This window comes from Cricetulus griseus, chromosome 3 (genome assembly GCF_003668045.3).
Source record: "Cricetulus griseus strain 17A/GY chromosome 3, alternate assembly CriGri-PICRH-1.0, whole genome shotgun sequence".
In the NCBI taxonomy this organism is placed as follows: Eukaryota; Metazoa; Chordata; class Mammalia; order Rodentia; family Cricetidae; genus Cricetulus; species Cricetulus griseus.
Window position 1 is genome coordinate 167,699,316 of NC_048596.1, and position 27,078 is coordinate 167,726,393.

Genomic DNA, 27,078 nt, shown 5'->3' on the forward strand with positions numbered 1-27,078 from the left:
CATAAATACAACAAATCTTTTTTTTAAATACACATATAAATATATTGAGTTGCTCACTTGTTACTAAAAGTTCATTCCTTTCTTTCCATTTCAGCTTCAGGACCTCAACTTCTGTTTGCCATCTCATCCATCCTCTCAGAGACTCTGAATACTCGTAGCACCTAAGATGAATGCAATGATGAACCATGACCCACTAAACCTGTGCAGTAAGCACAGCTGACTTAAGCCTTCTGTGCCTCAGTTTCCCCATCTGTACACCCCAGGACAGTCACAGTGAGAGTGAAAGGGACCATTATCCTGGGGCTCAGCATTGGTACAGCCTGGCTTGTGTGGTCAGCTCAGTTCATCTTTATTCACTCTGAATGAACAGACTGATGTTCACAAGGGTTAGGCAGCCCCAGCAGTACTGGGGTGGCCAGGAAAGGAGAGAGCTGACTATAATAAACACAGATGATCTCGATTGAGAATTTGGTTCATATTATTTTTGCTCGTTTTGATTGTGGCTGTGAAGAACTGGACATCTTCCTTCATAAGATCATAAATACAGTCTAGGCCTAGTCTCATGGAGCAGGGTGCATTATGTACCCAACCCCCTTCCAGCTTCTTTTCCACAGAGTGGACTGATTGAGGAAGAGAAGCTGCCATGCCCAACACTAAATTTCCATTGCAATGGCTACGGCAATGTGGAAAGTTCTCATCAATGGAACACCTCACTCTGGGCTGGTGATGAGCATTTGACAAATAGATATTGATGGTTATGAGTCCTTAAGGGATGGTGGGTCAATAGGAGAAACAACCAAGGTGTCTAAATCATCACTGAGAAAAAAGAGTGTCTCTCTCCAAGTGTCCTACTCACAGGGGAAGGCAGAGTTCACCTCAGCAGTGTGAAGCCACTGTCTGCTAGCATTATTTGTAACAGCAACTAGTACAATGCCCTGTTATTAGTGTGTGGTGGGGGCAGACATGAGTTATCTGTGAGCCTTTCTCAACTTTCCTCTAGGCATTCAGGAAGTCCATGTGTTCTTCTGAAATGCTACTCTGGTAGGGTTGTTCTGTGCTGTCCTGAATCAGGACAGAGTACACAGGCTGACAGGGCTCCAGGTGTGTGCATGCCTGTGTTCGTCTCTCTCTCTCTCTCTCTCTCTCTCTCTCTCTCTCTCTCTCTCTCTCTCTTTGTGTGTGTGTATGTGTGTGTGTGTGTGTGTGTGTGTGTGTGTGTGTGTGTGTGTGTGATGGGGCCTGGTAACAAACAGCCTCTTCTTTGGTAGCCTCAGGACCAGGAAGGGAAAGGGGGAGGGGAAGGGTCAGAAGGCTCTTTGCAGATCCATCTGCAGCCTTTGCTCTCATTGAGCACACTTTGAATTTGTCATCAAATGTTTACTGCCGAAGCAATGAAGAGTGTTAATAAGGAAGGGAACACCAAACAGCCAGCATAAAAGCCAGAACTGCTCATAAAGCTGCTTTGGCCATTTATGGTCTTTCTATAGTTAGGAGAGACACTTTTCCTTATAAAAGATATAACTATATATCTCCAGATTTTATGGGCTGCTGATTACTCTAATTATCATAAAAAATTACTGCCGCTAATAAAATTTCTATTATAAGTTACTTATAGTAGTCTCCAGGGTACCGAACTTAGCCAAGAAGAGGTCATCATTCCATTGCACCACAGGGAGTTTGTTTCTGGGCCTCTGAGGCTTTTAACACCTCACTCCTCCCTGGACCCGTCCCCCACCCCCTCAGTCCCTGGCTTTGTCCCACCTCCTTTCCAGCTTCTGGTCAAAGGTCCCCTTGCTGTTTTCATTTTGCAGGATGTGGTTTGAGTCTAGAATAATGACCCATCTTGGACACAGATGACGCAAATGAAATTTCAGAGCTACAAATATCTGGGTGGATTTCTCCTCCCTTGGGGCTAAGGGTATGTCAATGGAAGGATGTCATGGGTTGGGGGGCGGGAGACCTGCCGAGCCCTGCCCAAGGGGAAATGTGCTTTGCAAAATTGGTGGAAGCCACAGGGTGTTCATGCAAGACACAATGGTTAGCTTTGTGTTTGACAAGACAACAACCGGCATTTTCCCTTTTAGAATGGCTATTTTTTTTGGAACTGTCATCTGTGAGGGTGGATGACACTGCAGTGACCTTACAAACTCTTGCCAGCAATACTAATTCTAACTTGTGATTTTACTCCCTTCTCCGGCAGACTCCTGCCTTTGAGTGAAATCTCAAAAGAAGATATTCTCCAGCTCTCCTCTAATGCCCAGGGAGGGGATAACCTCAGAGTCCCAGGAGCTCAGCTCAAGCTGGGCCAGTGGTCATTCCTCAACAGGGTTTCAATTGCTGCTACCAAGTGACTCAACATCTTAATGAATGGGCTACAAAATGAAATAGCCCCTTTGAGTTGCTTTGAAATAAGCAACTTATTTTGGCAATGACTCGTTACACATTAATTGCTACCAGTAAGAGCAAAAGTATGTCTTGTAGCTTTTGTGGCTTGCTTCTAGGAGACAATTTCTCTCATTTCTAACAGGCATGTTGGAACTGGACTGGCGAGGAGAATCCTGGGTAAGGGCTGCTGGGATCATTGGGAGTGGGGGGAGCATTGGTGGGCTTCATAGCCAAGTGGTTCTAAATACCTGTTAAACTATGCCTTGACCTCCCAATGGGGGAGGGGGTGGCCAAGGCAGTATTTGTTGAGATTCACCCCAGATGAATTCACTCAGAGTTTAATAAATAGAAACTGGAGGTTGGTGGGGGAATTCGTTGTTTTTCTTCTCCAAACAATCTCTGGCTTATTTATAAATTTAGAAAACAAAAGCATTTATTTAGGAGAAACGTATGCATGTGTGGCCTTTCTCTTCTTAGAATGGCAGCTCTCCTGAGGGTAGGACATTTTTATTGTCCTCTTACAAATATTGAATACTAGCATCTCAGTGCCTTGGAGCATGAATCAGTTGCTAGGGTGTGTGTGTGTGTGTGTGTGTGTGTGTGTGTGTGTGTGTGTGTGTAAGGATTGAAACAAACCCAGGGACATTGCTGGGCGCCCTGTCAAGTGCATTGTCCCAGATGGGCTCAAGACTATAAGATGGCACACCTTTCCTTTCCAAAGAGTTGCTTTTAATGTTCAGGCCAACTTTATCTGCTGACTCAAGCTGTGGGTGAGCCAGACACAGCCGTTAAGAGCTCTGAACACAAACCTTAGGGAAATACAAAGAAACCATATCTTGCCCAAAACTTAGATGCTCATGCAGTGGTATCCCTTCAAAGGTGGGCTTGCAACTGGACTTGAACCTTTCTGCTGCTCATTGGTTGTGTGACACTGAGTGAGTTATTTGGTGTCTGAAAGTCTCAGATACCTTCTTATTAAATCAAGCAACTACTTCCTAGCATAGGTCAAATGCAAATTCAGCCCCTACTGAGTTTTGCTTTTCTTTCCCTGTTTAAAAACATATTTCTCCACTTCCTGCTGTCATCTTGGCTCCACCTCCTCCAGCCTAGTTCACCTGCTGTTACTGGACTTTTCAAACACTTGGCAAACTCAGGACTTAGTGAATGCAGCACACCCATCCCAAAGGAGGCAGGACAAGACAGGACACAGAAGTGAGTGGCTTGCTTCTGAAGCCAGAAGCACCAACTTTCTGTTCCAGATCCTTACTTCCTCCTTGAGTGACTTCAATTCAGTCATGTGATTTCAGAGACTCTCAGTTTTGTCCCCTTCACGAAAACCTTCTCTGCAGGCTACATCTGGCACACCAACCATCTGAAGGGGCAACTAAAAAGAAAAATCAGTGTAATAAAAACATTACCCCCTGGGAATCTGGAAAGGGGAGCAGGCCAGGTTTGTCCCCCTGCCCCTTGTCCCCAGCTCCTCATTTTTCCTCCAAGTTAAAGAAATAAGGTTTCAACCTGGCAAAGGAAGTGCTCTCAGCCTCAGCAGCTGTGCCTGTCTACTTGGTGAGATCTCAGCACACAGTTTGGAAAGTGTTGCAATGCCTGTCAGGAAGGGGTATGGGGCTTTAATTTGGAATAGAATGGGAGAAATTTCATACTGTGTAGGCCAAGAAGGAACCTGCACCATCCCCTGCTGCCGGCATCCCCTGCTGTGAAAGCAATTTCCTCACCCCAGTCTAGTGGTCTTAGAATCACCATCTTTCATTGGGTGGGCATAGAGCATTCAGGGTGGTCTCATTCTTTCGTGGGACCTTGTACCATCAGTCACACAGGGGACTAAGGTTCTCATCAATGTGAATCTCGACAGCAGGAGTCCTGGGGAGGAGGCAAAGTTCACGGTTTCTGAAGCTGCAGAATCACTGGGCAAAGGAAGTAACAAGATCCTTGGGTGCTTATCTCTGGGTGGAGAGGGGGCTAACTCATGTTTTAAGAGGGCCTTAAGCTGGAGAGACTTTATAGCCATCTTTGAAACCACCCACTGTAGTTCTTTGCTCACTGCAATGGCATCCCATCTGCTTGCAGAATGCAATGTCTCCACCTAGTCACTCACTGTGATAATACTGGGGCCAGAGGGCCATGGAGCTCCTTAGAAACAAGGTAGAGGAATATGGGTCTGAGGCCATGCGCCCAGTGCTCCATGCAGAAACACGGTAGAGGAGCCCTGGTATCCACTTCCTTCCTTCAGGGAGAGGGATGTGTCACTCAGAACCCTCACTGCCCCACAGCACTTCCCTTTGGGTACACCCTCCTCGGGACCCAGTACTTTCTAGAAGTCCATAACCCCCCCCCCTTTTTTTTTCTTTCAGCCTTTGCCTCCATTTTTTGGAGCTCTTCATTCTGCCCTCTTTGAGGTCCTCCCTTCTTCAAAGGAATTGCCTCTTGCTGGCCTTGATGTACAGGGCAGTAATCCTCCTTACACAGGAGGCTGAGGGAGACTTGAAAGCTGGAGGCCAGCCTGGGCAAGGTAAGAAGTAAAAAGAGGATAAGATAAGTAAAAAGAGGGCTGGGTATACAGCTCAGTGTTAGAGCTCTTACCTCACAGTGCATGAGGTCACGGGCTGGATCCTCAGTACTGCTAAACAAACAAACACTGAGCTTCAATTTAGATTGGTCTGTCCCTGACCTTGGCAGGCAGTGTGAGCCCATGGCCCATGGAGATGTAAAGAGGGCCTGAGGTCCCCTCTTTAACATGGAAGGAACATGGGTCCTCGTCCCTTGATGGGATTTTGTGGAACAGACTGGGAATGTAAGAATATTGAGCAGAAGATCCCAAGTGACCTGTCCTGAGGCTTTGCAGGCCTGCTGTGGGAGGTCCTCCCTAGAACAGGTTTCTACTTACACCAAGTACCTCCCCCAGCATGCTCACTGCTCTTAGAACTTTGGGGGCTAAGAGGCTGGTTTTCATTTTGGGTAGTTCCTGTCACTCAGGATCCAAACAGGTGATACTTCCACCTACAGAATTCTCCTGAACTCTGTGTGGGTTAGCTATGAATCTTGATGATCTATATTTATTTCATGCTGCAAAAGCCATGTCTATCCTCTGGAAGCTTGTTTTAGAACAGTGTTTTTGCAGCCAGTTTTGCCTAGCTAAGAAGGCTGAGTAGCTTTAAACAGCTTTCAAGCTTCCTATTTCCTTGACAAGGGTTTTATGGTGATGCCTAGATAGTTTGTACCCTGAAGGCATTCCTGATGTGGAGATTATTTCTGCAGGGTGGAGAGACTCTTCGAGGTCTGTTGTATTTTCTCCAAAATCTGCTTGAGAATTTATTGGCACTATTACACACAGCCATAAGAAAGCATCTGGGGACTGGAGAGATGGCTTCACAGTTAAGAGCACTAGCTGCTCTTGCATAGGAGGTTCACTTTCAGCAGCACGTGGAAGCTCACAACCAATTATACTCCAGTTGCAGGGGAATCTGAGCCCTCTTCTGGTCATCCTGGGCACTGCATGCATGCAATGTACATACATACATGTAGGCAAAACATTTCTACACATAAAATATTTTTTAAATTGCTTAAAAAAGCTGAGGCAGAAGTTTGTGCTTTTAAGATTCTTCTTAAATTCTGGCATATTCATCATTTCTTAATTATCTTTTGATGTGTAAAAACTCATTTGAAAACAATGTCTCCTAAAATAACAATAGCAACAACCATTTATTTTTTCCTATTTGTGTTTTTAAAAACAGCCATGTAACCCAGACTATCCCAGAACTCACAAGGTAGCCCAAGCAATCCTCCAGCCATTGTCTGCTGAATGTTGAGATTACAACCATGTGGCTCCATCTTCTCCTCAGAAGTGAGGAGTCACGGCTGGAACTCTCCTCACTGGCCCCTTCGCTTCTCCCCTGCCCTCTTACAGCTTTCCCCATTGGTCCACTTCATCCCTAGCATCCCCAGGCTCAATACAAGGAAGACTATCTCACTGATTTGGCAAAGCTAATTGTTTCAGAGGTCACAAACCCAGGTTCCCAAATAGCTAAAAAAGAAATAGAGCAAACATTGTGGAGTGAGTTTTGTGTCACCAAGACAAGCTGAAAGGCAGATGTCTCATCCCTGACAACAGGCAGCTACTACTATCCAGTGTGTAGAAGTCATGACTTTCTGAGTTCCCAGAACTTCTTGTTTCCTCCGGTGACTAGGGAATCCAGATTCCTCCAGGTACCTTGATACTCAAGGACTGGAACAGTACTGTCCAGGATTGCCTAGTTCTCCTGCCCCCAGGGTCATCAATGTCTTGTGCCCATGCATTATGGTTTTAACCAACCAAAGTTGTTTCTTGTTCATACTACATGTTATTAGATATGTGCTGGGTTTGCTCTGTGTTGCCTTTTCCCAGGGCCACAGGATGAGGGTAGCATGTTCTTTTAATCTTGTGTTTTTCTCTCCTCTCCTGCCATGTCCCTTCCCTCCTCTTCAAGGTGGAGAAATGGAAGCATGGTACATTTATTCTACCTTGTAAAACATCTCTGAAGTGACAGATACTCCCTTGACTTACATGTAACTGGACAAAGCAAGACACAGAGCCATCCAGCACTGGAGGGTGAGCCTTCCCATGTGCCGGCAAAGGAGCTGGAAGTCTTAGGTGATAGCACCAACAACATTGTTTAGACCAGAACTGATCACCAGCACCCAGCCTCTGAATGTAGGTTTTGGGAGGTAAAACCTGTGTTTGGATGTCTCTGTCCTCTACTGTAATTGAGTCTCTGTCCCTCCTACAGGTCCCTGAGCCCCGCTGGTCAGGACATGTTGATGGGTAACATCAGTCAGACACTTCAGCTCCCCATTGCCGCTGTTTAAGGCTGCTGATCCGTGACCTTGGGGCATGTTCTGCATTGTAGGATGTGTCACAGCTTCTCTGGCTCCTGACCACTGGACACCAGCAGTATCTCCTTTGTCCTAGTAACACCCAAACCATCTCCAAGCATTACCTCATTTCTCCAGGGTGGTTCATACCTACTACAGTAGGAAAAGGGCCTCCAGGCTTCAAGATCCTGGAGTTCTCTTCACCCCACTCCCTCAGCCCCCCTCCCTTATCAACTTCCATCCTCCTCACTTCTTCCTTTTCATGGTGGTGCTTTTATGACCTTGCATGTGCTTGTCAAGTACTCAATGGAGCTTCATTCCCAATACCCCCAAACTCAACTTAGATTGTTTTGACCCTGGCCTTGGTAGGCTGTGTGAGCCCATGGCCATGCAGACGTAATGAGAGCCTGATGTCCCCTCTTTAACATGGAAGAAACGAACATGAGTCCTCTTCTTCCCTTTATGAGATTTTGTGAGACAGACTGGGAATGTGAGAATATTGAGTATGAGATCCCAAGTGACTTCATTTCAGTGATCTTTCTAGGTCGTGTACCAGGCCCAAGAACTTGGGTCCTGTCAAACATTCATAGTCAAGGACTATGATGATCATTGAGGTCTTTATAGTCACTGTCCACTGGGTGCTTGGTACATGTCTTACAGTCTAAGACAACTTATTTCCAGTGATTCCAAGGAAACTCACATTAAATCTGAAAGGCAGTGACTACTGTTTTTTACTGTATTGTGACAAAATAGGGCTTCCAGAGAGTGGGAGAGTGGGCCAGTGTTGTTCCCTGTCCAGGATAGAACCTCTTTATTTTAAAAGGACAATGTCATCCAAGTAGATGGAGTGGTCAAGATGAAGTCTGAGATGAAAGGTCCTGGGGGCTGGCTCAGTCGCCACATGCACACAGTGACTGTGGAGACCAGACCTACATAATGATTATAATCAGAGCAACAATAACTTGTTCATTGTACGGTCACCATGTGCTGTGAGCTCTGCTAGGGATGTAAGTCCCCAAAAGCACCCTGTGAAGTGGATAACACCACTGTCCCATATGAATGATAAGCACAATGCAGTAGGGAGGGACATGTCTTGCTTGCTGCCGGACAACAATTCAGTGGATCCCAGGTTCCAAGCCAGCTGTTTGCCTTTCTAGTTTATTCTTAGTCTCTGTGTTCTTCAGATACACTGTGCTATATTCTGTGATGTTGGGGCCTCAGGGACAGTGTGTGCAGACAATCTCTTTTCTATCAATCTTTCTGCCACCCAACATGAGGCAAATTCCAGGAACGCTCTGATTGCTGCAGCACCAGCTGCAAGCTCAGCAGGTAAAGGTCCCGAAGCTGGCCCTCCTGCCAGCCTGGCTGTGCTTCTCCTGACATTTGATTTCTTGCTCTCTAAACTCCATTCTGGCCCAGGAGGTGGTTGCCAGGCACATAAACTAGGTGTTGGGTAAAATTACAGCACTCATTCACTGAAAATTGATGGCAGCACACAGTCACCCCACCCTGGCTGGCCTCTCCTCCTGGGCTGTCACCACACAGCCCGGCCTCAACCCTGCCACCCAGGCAGAACTCACTGCCACCAACAGAAAAATATAACTGTAATGTCTGCTGCAAAGGAGGGAGCCACGTGCATCAGTGGCCTGCCCAGGCAATGAGTGAGATTCCTCAGCACACACATATAAACAGTTTACAGTCCTTGACTCCTGTATTTGACATTCATATCTGTATTTACTCCTGGGACAGGAGTTAGAAGGAGCCAATCTTGTACTTGTACTTCCCAGTCACTGCTGGAACCTGAGCTCAGCTCCTTTCACCTTCATAGATGGTTTTATTTTATGATGTCACTATTAGAGGAGCAAAGGAGTCTGCTTTAACTCATGAGGTCAAAGTTGCTTGGAAACGGACATTTCTATGCCTTGATTCAACACCAGCTTATTGAGGACCTACTATGTAGCAAACGGTCCAATATTGGATTTACATCATTGTGGTGGTTTGAATGAAAATGCCCCCCCAATAGACTCATAGAGAGTGGCATTATTGGAGGTATGGCCTTTTTGGAATAGGTGTGGCCTTCTTGGAGGAAGTGTGTCACTAGGGAGTTCAGAAGTTCAAACCAGGCTCAGTGACATTCTTCTTGTGGCCTGCTGATCCAGATGTAGAATTCTCAGCCACTTCTCCAGCACCATGTCTGCCTGCATGCCACCATGCTTCCTGCCATGAAGATAATGGACCAAACCTCTGAACCTGTAAGCCAGCCCCAATTAAATGCTTTCCTTTATAAGAGTTGCTGTGGTTGTCTTTTCACAGCAATGGAACACTTACTAAGATGACGTCTGTTGTGCTGAGTGTCTGTTTGGGTGTGTGTGACATCACTGTACCATGGGTTTCTAGGAATGGGACAATCCAAGGTTCCTAGGTATGAATGGCTGCTCTCCCACATCAGAAGATCCAAGATGGAAGTCAGACTGGCATTTATTTGACAAAAATACAAAGCCAACAGATTCATTTCTATTAGGCTACAGTCCCCAGCTTCCATGTGCAGACATGGATAGTGCCCTTAGATGTGGCCCATGCACCAATGCACTGTCCCTAGTTCTTGGGACCAAGAAGCCAAGGGCTAGACCATCTAGGGACAGTGGTCAGGGAGCAAAGATGGGCCTTTTAGTGAAGCATCGTAATGGGGATTATGGAGGGCCTATGGAACTAAGTAATAGAACAGTAATTCCTAAGAATGCCCTATGATTGACACATAACATTTTTGCTGGTTTACAAGGATGCCCAGGAACTTTATAAACAGCTCTACTGCTTAACATGGGAGCTACTGAAGCTAGCACACATTCATAGTGGAGTCCAGCAGGGGACAGGCAGCTCAGTCAGGAAAATGGAATACAGGAAACCAAATGTGTTGCAAGGGGGTGGGGTGGCTAAAGGAACAAATTGAGGAAGGGGAAACCCAGATACTAGCAGCTGCTGCTGCTAAAACTCTTAGAGCCGGCCCTGGGGTCAAGCTCAGGAGCCAGGGCTCGCCAGAGGGGGCTGAGGCCAGGATGGATGTAGTGTACAGCTGAGAGGAGCATGCTCAGCTGAAAGAGGAGAGGCTGCCCTTTGACACTGTGCTGGGGTAGAGAGAGCTGTGGCCTCTGACACACATGCCCCATGAAACAAAGGAGAGAGAGAAAGAGAGCGCTGTTCTCTCTTCCTTTCTCTAGCATTCCATCTCCAGTGCCTACATTGGCTAAATGCTTCTAGGACCCACTGGGACCAGCCTGAGGTGGTTATTGCCTGCCATAGAACACAGACTAGGAGAGGAACTAGGGAAGGCACATGTCAGTCAGCCAGCAATTAGTCCACACATTAAGTCCTTGCACATTTTGTAAAGCTTCCCCCACCTTAGAATGAAGATGCTACTGCCTTTTAAATAATTGTACTGTATCATTTCCATTATATAATATTGCTTCTATTAGATGACATTGTTTTATTATATTTATTATTATATTATGCAGGCTATGTGCACCCCTTCCTGCTTGGCTGCGGGTATAAATCCCCCTGCAATGCACTTCCACCTGCTTGAGTCACTTACTGAAGGAAGATGGTCTCCTTGATCTGGGTGGACTTCACAGCTTCTTCAGACCCACCATGAATTTGTATTGCAATAATGCCCAGCTACAAAGCACAGAAGAGGCTGCAGGGCTGCATCAGCTCTGGGCTTTCCTGGCCAGCAGCATTCCTTTCTGTTTTTTTCTTTTTTCCCTGCCTCTTTCAGAAGAGAGAACAGAAACAAAACCAACTGCCGTTCCTCATCTCAGCCTCTTCCCAGACTTAAGGCTTATACCACCCACATACATTCTGCGCCTCCTTCCTTCTGCATTATTTTTTCCCTTAGGAATTGCTACTATTTTGTTGACCTACAATTTTTTACTTGTTGTGTGTATTAAATTTGTTTTCTATCTTTTCAACAGGAATGGATCAGTTCCCTGATATTAGGAGGTTCTGACATTTTCGTCCTTGTCATGACCTTCATTCACATAAGCATCTGGTCCACAGCATCCGACAAACCATTGCCAATGAGTAAAGGAATGGACAAGTTTCTGGTCCACTGGATCCTACTTAAAGGTCCCTACTAGTAGATTCCTGTTACAGACACAGTCTTGGCCGACATCTGCAGTCAGAGATGAGGCTGAGGGATTGCTGATGTGGACGGCACTTCACGAGATTCTCTTCCTCCAATTCATTGTCCCTAAACCCAAGCTGCTCTAGGAGAGGTGTGAAACTTCCGTGTTGGGCTTCTGTCCTCCAAAGTCACCTGCTCAGATACAGACCATCTGCCTCTGGCATATGAAGTTCACTGATAGTGCCGCACCCTGGTTCCTGTTCCTCTAAAAGGTCAGGCCTCTTTTGGCAGCAGATTAGCTTCTTCTCTCTTTCTTAATGATGTTAAGCAAAGGTCAAAGTGTCTATTGGATGGAAAGCAGAAGCTTCTAGCGAAGGAGACTGATGTTTATAACATCCATCTAACTCTAGAAACTAACTCTTAATGATCATGGATTCAGGTTGTGGGACATTGTAACAAAAATGACAGGTTATCACTGCAGTGAAACTAAGGCTTGGGTAAGGCCAGGCGTTATATCGGCCTTGAGCTATTGGTCTTCAAGCTCCATGAGCAGGCTGTACTTTTGGGGTCAATCTGTAAGGCCCTTCTCCCACTAGGAGAGAGTTCCTGTGCAGTTAGTAGGTAGCAAGCACATCTCTGTGACCCTCTGCTACACATGGGTTCCACTACACATGAATTGCGGTGAATGGTTTTCTTCTTTCTATTCAAGGACTGGAGGTTGTCTCTTTTAGGAAGGAGCAGAAGTGAGGTAGAAGCTAACCATCCACACAGACCATCCATCCTCTTCAGTAAGGGATAGTACAACTGGAGAAATGAAGGCTTCCCTATATTCATTTAGCCCATTGTTTGTTTGCATCCTCCCAGGGACTCTACTGAACAGGGTCAAATCTGTGGAAAGCACTTAATAACCCATTCTTGAAAGGATAAATTTCTATGCCTCAACTTACTAGTTTCTCAGAGGGACAGCCAGCTCCCTGACCCCCCTCTGTGGGGAGGGTCTGAAGGAGGCAGGACCCTCCTCCAACAACATACATTGTGTACCTGAGGATCAGAGCCACAGTTAATTTGGTCCCTCGCTGGGACCTGGCACAAAGACTGTTCCCTAATCCCTCTGGGACCTAGCATCTAGTGTTAGGTTCCTGGAATCTAAGGGGTTAACATTCCAAAGCAAGTTTCTAGGCATCAGTTCTCTCATTTTGAAGTACAAGTGAGGAAGACTCCATGATTGTTTGTTCCCCATCCCTGCAAAGCTGAAGAAGCCCTTGGCCTGATTCCACCCTGCTGACTATGTAACAAGTGATTTCATTCTTGAATCTCAGAATTCTCATCTATAAAATCTTTACCTTGTGAGAACATTACAAGGAATATCCTCAGAGAAACCCCAAAGTGAAACTCACACTTGTCTACTGTCTCTTCGCAGCAGATCCTAGGTCTTGCTTTCCCATTCTGGAGAATGCTGCCTTCCGGAACAATAGCTCAGAGTTACTGGATTTCCACTCTTACCTCAAATAAGAGCCTTTTTCTCTAGGGTTTTGATGCTTCCTTCTTTAAAAAAATAGGTCCTTTCTATCTGGAATAATGTTGTACTCACAGACAAGCCAGCCTGGATTTGCTGTCCCTGTAAGTTTCTCAAAATACAACACCACTCCTTCACTCAGAAGAGGCAAGTTGGGGACCCACCCATATTTAACTAAAAAAGCCAAGAGAGTACCTTTGCATGATGGATAGCTTATGACATTTCAGGAAAAGGTGGCATTTTCCTAGACAGGGCACAGATGGGAGTGCTGGTCAACCTTAGTCCCAAAAGCTTTGATCTCTAGGATTCTTGGCTGGTGTGTGCTTCTGATTTCTTCTGATTGGATTTTTTTCTACCCTGCAGGGGACAGCATTGGGCAAAGAACTGTGGAATTCACATGATAAAAGAAGAAACATTTGCTTCAAATACCCAAATTATTGTTTGCTAATTGAAGTACAAAGGGGGCATTTTATTTCCTCCTCTGGTTGGTGCAAGAATCCCTTCCCTAAATCTCTGTGATTGAGCAACAATGCTTTAGGAATGTTCCCTTTAATCCATACATCATCTTCCTGATTAGCAGTTGTTCCGTAATGTCCTTGTTCACCAAGGCAAGCTTCAACCAGAGAGCAGTCTGTCGCCAGAGCTGCAGGAACTGATATATGACTCTGTGCGCACCACTGCCTCTGTCACCCTGACTGAGTTCTGACTTTGGATGTGAATATAAGTTTGGAGGACAAAAAGTTCATCTGCTGTCACCCTGTCATCGTATGCTTTGCCGTCTAAATGATCATTGTCTTAAGTTGGGTTTTCTAGAAATCAACACTGAGATGGAAGTCTGTGCATAGAGGATTCTCACAGAATACCTGCTGAGGGTGAATACGGCAAGCCAGAGCCAGAAGACAAAGCCAATCCAGATACCACAGGAAACACAGATTCTGGGATGCCCAGAGTTGTCACAAAATGAAACTGAGAGGCTTGATTTGTGTCTTGATTCCTGACCAGTCTTTGCACAGGAATTTCCTTTTCCTTCTGCCCAGGGATGGAAGCACGTGTGAATAGTTTGCAGTGTTAGCAAATCCAGAGTGGACCAAACAGCAGGAATTTGGGGTGGGGGAGACACTGCCTGCCTCAGTCTGGAAGTGGGGGCTGGGGGTTTGGGTAGCATGCCACAGTATCCACCACATTTGCTTCTCACAAAACATAACTTAAAATGCCATCTAGAAATTGATTCCTGTTGTTTTTTGAAGAGACATACAAAGAAACAAACAAAACAAAAAATCTTTCTCAACTCCAGCTGTTGCTGCACTGTGGTCCTCCAGCTGTTTTAAGAACAGCACTCTGCAAGGCCTATGGCATCCTTTTAATCTTGGCAGATGCAACACAGTTATCTCTGGGCTTCTGCTGGTGATCAAAGGAGCTGATGGAATAGGACAGTTCCATGGGCACCTCCTTCCTGCCCATCATCTATCACCACAGCCTCTCAAGCTTCTTGTTCTGAGTGATGATTGTGCCCTAAACACATAAAATTAATCACCACTTGAGGCCAGCCAGGTGTCTTGCCTCCAGAAATCATCCTGCTGTACCAAAGGAATGGCTCAGATCTGATCATGTCTCATAATTTCATTTAAAGAGATCCCAGAGGCCCATGGAAACCCTGGAAGGCTGAATACTTTGAAGAAGCAAAGAGCCAACGTTACTTTTTGTGAGGGTCAAGGGTGGTCCCCTCAGGTAAGGGTCCATTTTAGGTAAAGGAAGTCTACTTTGGAGGAGGGAGATGGCTCAGTTGGTAAAGTAGTTACCTTCAAGAACAAAGACCTGAGTTCAATCTACTAAACCTCAATTTTTAAAAAAGCCAAAGCCAGGTTTACCAGCTTATTCTTGAAAGTTCCATGCCAGTGGAAGATTATGACTCAAAAACAAACAAACAAACAAACAAAATGTAGATGACACTAGAGGAATGACATCCAAAGTCCCAAAGTTGTCTTATGATTACAAGCACAACCCCAAATATGCACCTGAACAAACACGATCAACACACACACACACACACACACACACACACACACACACACACACACACACACACAGAGAGAGAGAGAGAGAGAGAGCGAGAGAGAGAGAGAGAGAGAGGCCTTGCTACGTATTCACTCAATCATCAGCCTGCAGCCTAGGGGAATGCTTGGGAGGCAGAATGGAAGCCTCATGGTGGTTTTGCAGAACTGCCATAGAGGCTGGGAGAAGCCTGCCAGCTGATTACACAAGCCAGTGAATCTTGGATTCTGAAATTCCACATGACAAACCTTGCTCACCTGAGCAGTGACTGGGAGTGGCCTTCTCTTGTACCCTGTATGTGTACTTCATTTTAACTACGTGGCCCACTGTCAACATCCTGTGTGTTTCAATAAACCAGCAGCCCCATCCTCCAGGTCCATGTAGACCTCAGTGCCTCTGAAGATTTGGCAGAGAGAAACCAATCAGACATAGATATAAAAATGATTGTCTTAGTCTAATCACATAGCGTTTCCAATATCTAAATCTGAGAAGGAAGCACATTCCTGTGATACACAGGATAGGTTTGAGATCTGCAAACACCAGGCGGGTTTTTACCGAAGAGCTTTCCCTCTGCTGTAGATTAGTGGCGAATCCTTATGACTTGGCTCTAATTGAGAGCTTAGCATTTGCTATTAAATTTCTTTTCAGAAACAGTGCTGCCTACATGATTCCCCTTACTGAGAACATTCTCCCTCTCCACCAGAAACTGTCCGAAGGGAGGAGGGTGAAAGCAAACACCCTATAAAACAATACTCCATGAAGACGTGCTGGTGTGTCTGATTAAGGGGAACTCCAGTCAGAATCTGTGGGTGAAATCAAGCTGCCCTGAGTTTCTCAGGGCTTTGACCTGCACAGAGCTGCATCACTGCTCCACTCCCCTTTCACTCTCCATGCCCAGCAAGTATATTCCTGGGACACTCAATACAGAAGAAATGGAAACCGAGTCTCGATGCAGTGACCTGGTGTCTCTTTGATTCCTTTTATATTCCGCTTAAATTCCCTCGGAAAAACCACAGCTTCATGGTAACCAGCAGTTCCAAGGGAAGCAAATGTGGCTGCATCTCAGTGGGTTCACTTCTTTCCAGTGTAGTTCAACCAGGGAAGAAGACAAGGCTAGCCACCTCCGGACCAACAGACACTCAGTCCCCCAGCCAGTGAGTATGATAACTGCAAGCAGCAGCCAGGATCAACACACACTTTATATCAGCTAGGACAGCTAGCAGCTGGATTCTTACAATCCAAGCAAAAAAAAGCAGCCGAGGGAAATGGATCTGATACAATCTCCATGGGGAACGAAAGTTCATATTACAGAACTCTTAGTTGAAAAGGTCCCACAAGTCGTTCCGTCGTCCTGAACCTGTACAGATGGCTCCTGGTGACAGATGCATGATAAATTGTGCACCATGAGGTCACCAGCCCAGATTTATTTGCCTGTGTATAAATGTGTGATGGTATCTTTATACTACTGGCCTCACTCGGGGCAGTAATGGCGATATATTTAGAAGGAGATGAAACGAAATCCATCCTAGATTCAGACCATCCTAAATTCACGAATCAATAACCAAGGAGGAGAATCAATGGGTGTTTTCTCAATATGCCATGGCATACACAGTTTTTCATTTGAACGTCATCCTGGGCTTAAAGGAACCCAAACATGGATATGCAGGCTTGTTCTCAAACCATAATCAGAAAGTGTTAACATGGGGATAGTCCCTTGAGGTAGAGCCAGGTCCCTGTACCCTAACCTGACCCAAGATGATGAGCACAACTCAATCCCAATTATTTGCAGGCATGTCATTTTGTAATTCTAACATTCCGGCAGTGTTGAATAAAGATATATGAAGTTGGGGCACAGTGTGATGCTGTGTTTGAGCAGCTCATTTTGTCTTAACAAGAATTTTATGAAATGCATTGTTCTAAATTTGAAATGTTTATCGCCATGCTGGTAGAGTGAGGGACCTCTTCCATATCATCACAACCCTAACTGTAATTGTTTTCTTGATATGTTCTAGAGTCTCTGCCTGTTTGTTAGTATTTTCACCTTTGAGAAGCTCAGTCTACCCTAAAATTCTGAATATAGCAGGAATTCACACCCACTCACACACACACACACACACATACACAGAATCACACATACACAAACCACACACACAGAATCACAGTCACACATACACATACCACACACACACACACACACACACACACACACACACACACACACACACCACACACGACACACGACTGATGGTACAAGTTTCTCCCAGAGAAATTCATCTGTGTGAAGTCTAACCTACATCAAGCAGCCTGCCCAGTCCAGGGTAAGTTCTGATGTGAGTCTAAGAGGAACCCTATGACATTTTGATTTATCCACAAGACTCTTCAATCTTAAATGGAACACACTTAAAATAATAGAAAAACACAGTTAGGTTGGCATAATGAAAGTAGAAGACGTCGGGGGAATGAAATAAAGTTTTCGAGGCTCAGGCCCAGTATAAGCAGTTCACTCTCCCTTATAATGAAGCGTAGGAATATCAATTGGCTGAAGTGACAGCTAGCTTTCAGAATATTCATGGGAAAAAAAGCGAGCCTCATCTCCAAGGTGTATTAAAGTATTACTTACCCCCTTTTGGGAGAGCCATGTCACCAATTTCAGCAGTGAATAGCGATGCATAAAATTGAAGGAGAAAATGTGGAGAAAAATAAGCACACATCAGAAGCAGGGTCAAGAACTTAATTTCACAGTGACACACTAGTAATTTGGCTTTGAAAATTTTTGTCAATTCTAAATTCATTTGAAAAAGCATAGCTCAGAAATGCCAGTGTCTGAATATGAGATATGCCGGTGTCTGAATATGAGATTCCAATATTTATAGCACAGTTTACAAATACATTACCCCTGTCACAGTGAAATAAGCCACATACTTACATGCTGAGTGGAGTCAGCCCAAAGGTGTTAGGCATCAGGGAAAGAGATAAGGAGACACGTAATTAGTACATTAATCTTTTTTATTATATCATTTTTCAGACATATATGATCGTAATGTAAATTAGAAATAAAGGAGGGTTCATGGAAAATAGAATTAATTTCCAGGGGGTCAATCACTGTACAGTCGCCGCATTACAAGCATGGTGTAATTTACGGCAACATTTGTCCAGTTTCCTGCGTGTGGCTGATTGTGACGCCGAGTTCCTTGCTATCAGTTGAAAGTCAGCTTGTGCGATAACATTCGACGTCCTAATGAAATTCATTTGCAGTACAAAAATTTGAGTGAATCCAACAAGGGCTGTTACAGGCCTTAATGGCATTCTATGGATTATTGATTTTTGATTTAGTTTCTGCTCAAGAGAAGCCCATTTTAACAGCACCATTACCTCCATAACGATTAGAGACAAAAAGTTAATTATGTAATTATAAAGCCAATGGTAGACTTGTCTGGTTTACTTTGCTTTACTCAGTTTAAACATTATCTCTCGTGTGCACATCATAACAGGCGGAGTGTGAGGAGAGAGATTAACGCCATGAAAGCAGATGTGAAATTTAATTCTCTAGGCCATCGCTGTCTGGGAAGCCATTAAGTAGCCACAGCATTCTCTCTCTATTAAATTCACCGCTGCCAACTTCACACACAAAAGGTGGACGGGTGTGGTGGCGTCTTCCAGCTGCATTGAGAGTGACACAGACCCAGCCAGCATGTTTACCAGGATGAAAAGCTGGGGGAGAATCAGGCAGTCAATGTTGTTCCTAAGACACACTGAGGGGCTCTTTGTACCTTGGAAAGGAACTACTGGGACCCAAGACTAGAAGTGAGAACCCAACTCTGGGAAATTTCCACTGCCCCGCCTTGTCATTTGCTGGTTTTCAGAGCTAAGATGGAAACACAGACCCTTGAACCAGCATCACACCCCACAGGGCTTCCCAATGCTTAGTGTCAAATGAAATTTGTGGCCCAGTTAGTAGAAGGCTGTTGCACTTACTTGCTCACGCACCCTATAGTGTGTGTGTGATTTTTTTTCTCCCCTCCTCTAAAATCTTATCAATGTTGTAGTTAAAAAACAACGGCCTCAAGCTCAGAGTCCTTATCTCTTGGTGGGGTCTCATGACCTCATTGAGAGAATCGCTTTCTGTTGCTAAAAATTCACTTACAAAAATCAGGCAGGGTATGAGTATTTGATGCATAGGCTCACTTCCAGAGAGGAGTGCACATCCAAGGGGAGTTCCATGGTGGACGATAATGTCCACCTTGAAACGTGCCATTTTTACTGCAGCAGTCACAGCAGGTGCTAATCTGACTCCCAGGCGAGTAGCTCAGGTAGGCATGGAAGTCCCTTGGAGCCTTTGACAGTGGAGTCAGTGGAGTGTGAGAAAGACATGAACCAGAGATGGGCTGGCTTAACTGGTCATTCTTTTGAGAAGGAATTCATGAAGCTTTCAGACAATTGAGTGTCCTGTGGTATGATCTTCAAACTTGACCGGGTCTCCATCAGGGGAGGAAGCCTCTGTCAGCACTCACCAACGTGGTCAGCCTTGGCGCCCAGCTCTGCCATCTGAAGATTGCTGGGCTGTTTCGCTAACCAGAGAGAGCTGTCAAGAGACTCAACGGCAGGCTGTCAATCAAAGATCATCTGCAGGATGTCAGTCAACTTACCTTCTTTCAGCTTCATGCAAGGTTTTTTGTTGTTGTTGTTGTTGCAGGGGTGGGGGGGTATGGAAGTTGCTAGGTTCTAGTACACGGGTTTGATGGAAGTGGTCAGGCTGCAGAATGGTGCTTGTCTAAGGGTGTGTTTGTGGCACCCTGAGTTCACAAGCAGGTCGCAGCACTTCCTGGAATTAACAGACTCCTGTTTTGTGGCTGGATCCAACCATTCACCAGTTGTACAAACAAAACAACAAAACCCTAGACAGATTCAGACACCATAAAGTGTGCACTCTTGTGGAGAGGCCCACTGCCACCCTGAAGTATGCCTCAGGAGGACTTACTTTGCTCTGGGGACCTTTGAGAAGGAATCAAGTTCCTTTACCCCCAGTACCAACCTCTCTCAGAAATCTTGGCTTTTTTATTATGGGGAGAATTTGCTGGTTTCTGAAGGGAAGACTCCTACCAAGCTGGAGGATGCTGCTCTCCTCCATGAGGGCAGGTGCCTTTTTTTCCTATGGCAAGATGCTTTTACCCCAAGACCAGCTTCATGACTAACCTTTTATCCACCTAAAAGTAAGTAGTCAAGGAGGAAGGTGATTTCCCTTATCTCTAGCACAGGGAAGTATGGGAGAGGCTGTCTCCACCGGTCCAGATCTTGCTAAAAATATGACATCCCTTAACATCAAAATCCATTGCCTTTAAATTCATGGCTAACAAACTCAAACTCCCCTGGCAGGGCCCTAGCAGCATCTGGCTTGTCACACCCCACTTGTCTGACACACACCTGGAATATTTTTTTTTTTGGAAGTTGATTTCTGCAAAATGCCTAATCTCAATATTTTTGACCCTCATTTGTCCCCCATGCCTCACTCTCATTTGCCTGTAAACACCATCGTCCTTCTCATTCCCAGTGACACTTGCTCTCTTCGTTCTTTGTGGTGAGGGGAAAAAAAATTCTGTGCTGTGAACACAGTTTGACATTTCCTGACATTTCATGAACTAATTACACTACAAATAATTAAGCATGTTCACATCTGTAACAAACGAAGCAAAATGGTTGTCAGCGGGTGTGATTGATCACCTCTCTGAGATCTGATCTGATGAGATTTTCCCTCCGTGGGCAGGAGCCCGGTGCCACCAGTTTGTAATCACGCCTTCAGCCCTTTTTTCATGAGACCACGCCGATGAGACGCTTGCAGGAAAGGATGGGAAAATTAATGACTACAATGAAATATTTGCATTTTTGCAGGGCTGGAAAAACAATGAACAAGAGATGTGTCACCCTCAATTATTTGGTGGTGCTAAGAGCTCGCAGACAGCTCCTGCTGGAGAGAGCTGTTGGGAAGCCCGGGGGTGTCAGGCTGGCTGGAAAAATGGCAGGTGACAAGGACAACATTTTTTTTTATGCTGCACAGGCCCACAGAAGCTCAGCTAAAAAGACAAATTGCAGGAGCAATTTCTTATGGAGGGGGAAATTTGTCAGCATTTAAGCTTGTTCCTCCGCAAAGGTTGGACAGGGATTGAAAATAAACTGGGCGGCAGACAAAGGAATGCGATCTCATATCTGCCAATCGACCCACCTGCCAATGGTTTGGTAGTCTTTGTTTCTCATGGTTTGGGGCTCTCAATGTGGGCTGCACACGGTACCCAACCGGATGCTTCCTGCCTACTGGGAACTCATTTGGAAGGGACCCCAGTCTGCTGGAGACTTAATTTGGCTTTTTCAAAGGCAGCTCCAGCCAGTTTTCTGGGCAAATTCCTCCTGAAGTTGCCCAAACAAATGGATTTATCATCTAACATGATGCCAGCCTAGAGGCTCCAGGAGCCAGAATGCAAACAGAAAATAAAATAAATACCTTCAGATAAAGGAGGTGGCAAAGCAGCTCGCTCTGCTGTGGTGTTTACCAGTGACACCCATGTAACCCCAATGACAAGAAGGAGTTTTTGAAGATTAATTTTTAAAATGCCGAGCAAATTCCATCATGTAAATTTTCCTATCACTTGAATTTCTTTGTATATTTACCCATTGTTTTTAAGTGGAATAAGAAAATCAATTGGCAGCCCAACAAATGGTCGGGAATTTGAGCTACGATAATCTGTCAGGGGACAAATGGCCACAGAAGGGTGAGTATTTTATATTGGGCACATAGATGAGCACCTATTATGTGCAGCACATCATGTAAGATGTGTCACATATATTCACACGATTTTTTATCCTGTTGTACACATTCAGGGAGTTTAAGTGACCTTCCCAAAGTAGCACAAAGTGATTACGTAGCCAAGGCAGAATTCAAACCGGCTCCAATTTAGCTCCAAAATTATGATCATCTCCTTTCTCTCTTTGGGGTCACTAGTATTTGGATTCTGAGCATCTATCCCTGTGAGTGTTTGTGCTCATGACAACTGAATGGCTGACTCATTGTCCCCTGCCTGCTCTCCTCTCAGAGCCAACAGCACTCTCATATTGGAATGAGCATCTTATCCGTTGCAGGTCTTGCCCACAATCTATTAGTGCCCAAGGAAAAAAAAAAACAGTCTCCCTGACTCTTAAAATCAAAACATACCTAGCCCCCGGGTCCTTGAGGCAAAAGGCAGCTCTGCCCAGTTGCCCAGTAAAGGAATTGAGGCTTCAGCATCTCCACATTGTTTTTGTTTTCTTTTGAATTCATGGGGAAAGGCCCTCAATGACCACACATCCTTTGTGAAAATAGGTGTTTTAGTTGGCTTCCAGGCTCTTGGCTCTACACAGTGCCGGGCAAGCAGATTAAGCCTAGTTGAGGACTGGGTGAAGCCTCGGGATTTCTGGGTGGATTTCGGAGGCCTTTCAATTACTAGATCACTAGATCACAGTGCAGATTGGCAGCCTTAGTTGCCTTTCTTCTCCTTTGCATCAAAACCCAGATGTTTATCCGCCATTTGTCAGGCTTAGGCTTTTAAAGCGCCATTGTTGTGGGTTGTCCAGGGCGCGATAAATCCCAGCATTTTTGACCTTCATTCCACAACTTGACTTCAATATCTGCTAATTCCTTTTTATGAAACAAATTGCCTCAATCACCTTCCCATTTAAGCAACTGCAGCTTAAATTGTTTTTGTTCTTTCCTAAGTTCTTTGTCCAGATTAAATGCTGTTGCGTGGAACGCACTGCTCTCTGCTCAAGTAGGAAGGCCGATTCGATTAGTATAGACGCTGGAATAGGGTAAGTACTGTGTCAGTGTCCTCTCTAGAAGAGGTGACACATCGAGGGATATTAAGAATGGCCATTTAATGTAAAATCTCAGATAATACATGAGTTAAATGGAGAAAATGAGAGAAAAGCTTTTAAGCATTCTCCCAAGACAGATTGCAGAATAATATTATTGGACACGGGAGGGGGCTGATTGACACCGTCGGGAGGCCATTATCGAAGTGGTGTAGAATCATTATGGCAAAAAGCATCTCGGAGCTAAGGCTAGGGAGAGGCAATACATAATGAGTTATCAATAGCAGACTGCTGATTGGGTTATATTACGTTCCGAACAGAAACTTCCTGTTGCGTAATTAGAATCTGGCATTCTGATGAATGGTGCAGAGCAGAGCCCCACTTCCTCTGTCAGTAATGGGGAGTAATGAGCGTGTCAGGAGGGAAAGGATGTCAGGAGAGTCACTAAGCAATGTTTGCAGTTTTCTGTGAACCAAGGATTCAACAAATGCCCTCAAAAATCACTGCTAGTCCAGTAAAACTATTTGTAAAAACCAGAGGCAGCTGCCACAGCTGGTTATCTTCGTTTCTAAACCAGCATGCTAAAACTTTACTTATCTTCATCACTGGAGGTTTGGAATGCCTAAACCATGGATCCCAAGATAAATGTGAGCATCCACGTCATCCCAGACTCTATGCTGATGCCCTTAAAACTGCCAAGAGGTCAGTGTCATCCTCAGTGCACAGCCAGGAGCTGTGGGTCAGAGAAGGGTACAACTCCAATTTCCAGTTTGGAGATGGAAGACAAAGTTGGAATTTGATCTTATCATGTATGAATCAAGTCCCAGCAACTTTCTACCTTATCACATCATGTGCATGTATATGTGTGTGAGTGTGTGTGTGTGTGTATGTGTGTGTATGTGTATGGACGATATGTGTATATATGTACATGCATGCATATACATGTCTGCAAATGTATACATGTATCTTATACATGTGTATATGCTTATGTGTGTGCTTATGCCTGTGTATACATACATGTGTGTGTCTATATATGTGCATACATATATGTATGTGTGCATATACATGCGTGTATTGCCTATGTGAATGAATGCATGTGTATATATTTATGCATACATATATGTATGCATGTATATACATGTATGTGTTTATGTTAAGTATTGCCCCAGTACAGATAGAATGAGGGGAAGGGACCTTTTCACAGCACTTCCTGATGTGGTTTACAATGTCCCACTGGGGGTAGGAATTAGCAATTTAATAAAACCAAAAGCCTAGAGAGGGCATGGGCCAGCAGCATCTTGTGAGCTGTTGACATCTGACCTGGGACTCCTCCTGGGAATCACCTGTGGTTGTATGTGATGTGGGAGGCTAGGGTGCCAGCAAAAAGGAAAGCAGGGAGGCAGTGAACACGTGAAGAACAGGCTGTCACCTGTGAAGTGTGACACAGCTGTTCAAAGGTATTGATGCAGAAAGATGCCCAGTATTAATATCAAAAGTCAGGTCAGGAGAGATGGCTCAGTGGGTAAAGTTGATGAGGACCAGAGTTCGGATTCCCAGGACCCATGTAAAAGCCAGGTAGATATGACAGTCCACCTGTAAATCCAGTCTGTGTTTTGTAGAAACAGGAAATCCCTGTAACAAACTGGTTAACCAGGCTAGCTGAACTGTCGGACTGAGTTCTGTGAGAAATCTGCCTCAATGTATGAAGTGGAGAGCAACTGAGGAAGGTGGCGGATGTCAGCCTGAGGTCTCCACATGCATGCATGAACACACACACACACACACACACACACACACACACACACACACACACACACACACGGAAAAACCATAATCTCTATCTGTGATCTCAGTTATCTTTTAAGTAATGCTTTTATGTTTCAGGTGTATGCCAGGGAATAGACCCTGAGACTTGTACAAACTATTCACACTCTACACTGAACTACACCCCAAGCTCCATATATGTAATTTTATATAAATATGTATATATAGACAGATGTATTTTATGTGTATAAATGTGCATGTGGATGTCTGTAACTACATATATATAATGTATGAATTACATATTTTATATCTATATTATATGTGCAAAGAAAATATTCAGAGATTGCTTTTTTTCTAAGGCAGGATTTCTCTGTGTAGTCTCGGCTGTCCTGGTACTCCCTATGTAGACCAAGATGTCCTCCAACTGAGAAATCTGCCTGCCTCTGCCTCTTGAGTGCTGAGATTAAAGGCAGGTGCCAGCACTGCCTGACTTAGAGATCAAGAGATCATTTCTTATCAGATAAGAAGCAGAAAGAACTGGTTATCACTGTGGTGGGGGGAGCCCAGGGCTCTTGGATGGAAGCAAGGTTTGTGTATCCTCATAGACTTCCACATTTCTGAAGTTTTCACAAAATGAGTAATATTTTATTAAAAAATCTTTAGTCTCTGCTGACTTTATTTTCGTAATTATGTCTTTCTTTATCTCTAAGTGTTTCATGGTAAACAGTTCACTCATTGGCATTTTAAAATATTATAGTCCACAATAGTTCCTGAAGAAGTATACTGTTTGGATTAAAAAATCACAGCTTTAGCCAGATCTAGTTCACATACCATAATATTTGCCTGCTGAAAGGGCTGGGTTCAGCAGTTTTTAGTGTATTGGGCATTATACAATGATTTTGGCAATTTGACTTTACAGCATCTTCATTACCCACAAGGAGCACGAACTCTGGAACATCTTTCATCATCTTATTCCTTATCCTCAGCAATGGTCCAGGCATCTGCATCCTGTTTCCAAAGAGTTCTGTTTCTGAACATTTCATATAAATGAAATTTACAGCACATGGTTTTGTTGTTTGATTAGAATGCACCCCTTACCAACCCCCCCTCATGCTTACCTTTTGACAAACTGGCTTTCAGCTGGTTATACACTTTTGGAAGGAAGTGGAAACCTCAGAAGTTGTGGCCTTAGCTGGAGAAAGTAGGGTACTGAAGGCGGGCCTTTGAAGGGGATACCTGGTCCACAGCTTCACTCGCTTTGCCCCTTCTCTGCTGCTGTCTGCTATAAGACAGGTCCTCTCTGAGCAGGCACTTGCTTCACCATAATCCATGGAGGGAAAGACCATGCTGAGAAATCATGAGCCATGGTACATGATTATTCCCTTTCAGTTGCTTTTCTGAGGGGGGGGGAGGGTTCATGACAGTGACAGAAATGTATCTGATTAATGCATGGAGTCTTCTAGGGTTGGTTTTTCTTAGCATCCATGTCATAGCATTTGTCAGCGCTTTGTTCCTTTTGGAGATAATAGTCTACTTTGTGACTGTGTCGTCATTATCCATGCACTCACCACCTGATGGACACCTGCATTGTTTGTTTGTACTTTGGGTCCATAATGAATGACGCAGCAGCTATGCACACAAGTGCACAAGATTTGTGGCGGGACTGCTACACAGAATGCTAATTCTACATTTACTATCTTGAGGAACCATCCAAGTACTTGCCCAAGTAACTGTACCATCCTAAAACATCCTAAAATTACATGAATCCATTTGTTATGATTTGAATGTGTTCTCTGCCCTTCAGGCTCATGATCTAGTGTGTGGTGTTACCTAGGGAGGTTCAGACAGTGGAGCAGAGAGGGAGGATGAAAGACTAAGGTGAGACTTGGGTTATATTATCCCTGGCCACTCCTATCTATTTCTCTCTGTTTCTTTCTTGGTTTTTGGTTTGTTTGTTTGTTTGTTTGTTTGTTTGTTTGTTTTTGAGGCAGGGTTTCTCTGTGTAACAGCTCCGGCTGTCCTGGAACTTGCTCTGTAGACCAGGCTGGCCTGGAACTCACATAGATCCACCTGCCTCTGCATCCTGAGTTCTGGAATTAAAGGTGTGAGCTGCCACTACCAGGCCTCTCTCTGTTTTGTGGTCAGCCATGCTGGGAACAACTGTCATCTGCCATGTGCTCTGCCCCCAAGAAGTTCTGTCCAAGCATATGGGACCAAATGAACACAACGTCACTCTCTGTGAACCAAAATAAATGCTTTCTTCTATATTTGTTTCTGTTGGGGATTTTAGTCACAGGGACAAAAAAAAATAAGATATCATTCTTATTAAAATGTCAAGGGAACCAAGAGTGGTGGTTCACACCCTTAATTCCAACAAGCAGCAGCCGGTGGATCTCTGTGAATCTGAGGCTAGCCTGGTCTACAGAGTGAGTTCCAGGACAGCCAAGGACAGGGCTGTTACACAGACAAACAACAAAGTCAGGGGAAGCCATGACTGTACAGTTGAATGGGAAAACTCTCTCCACATCATTTCCCTCACCTT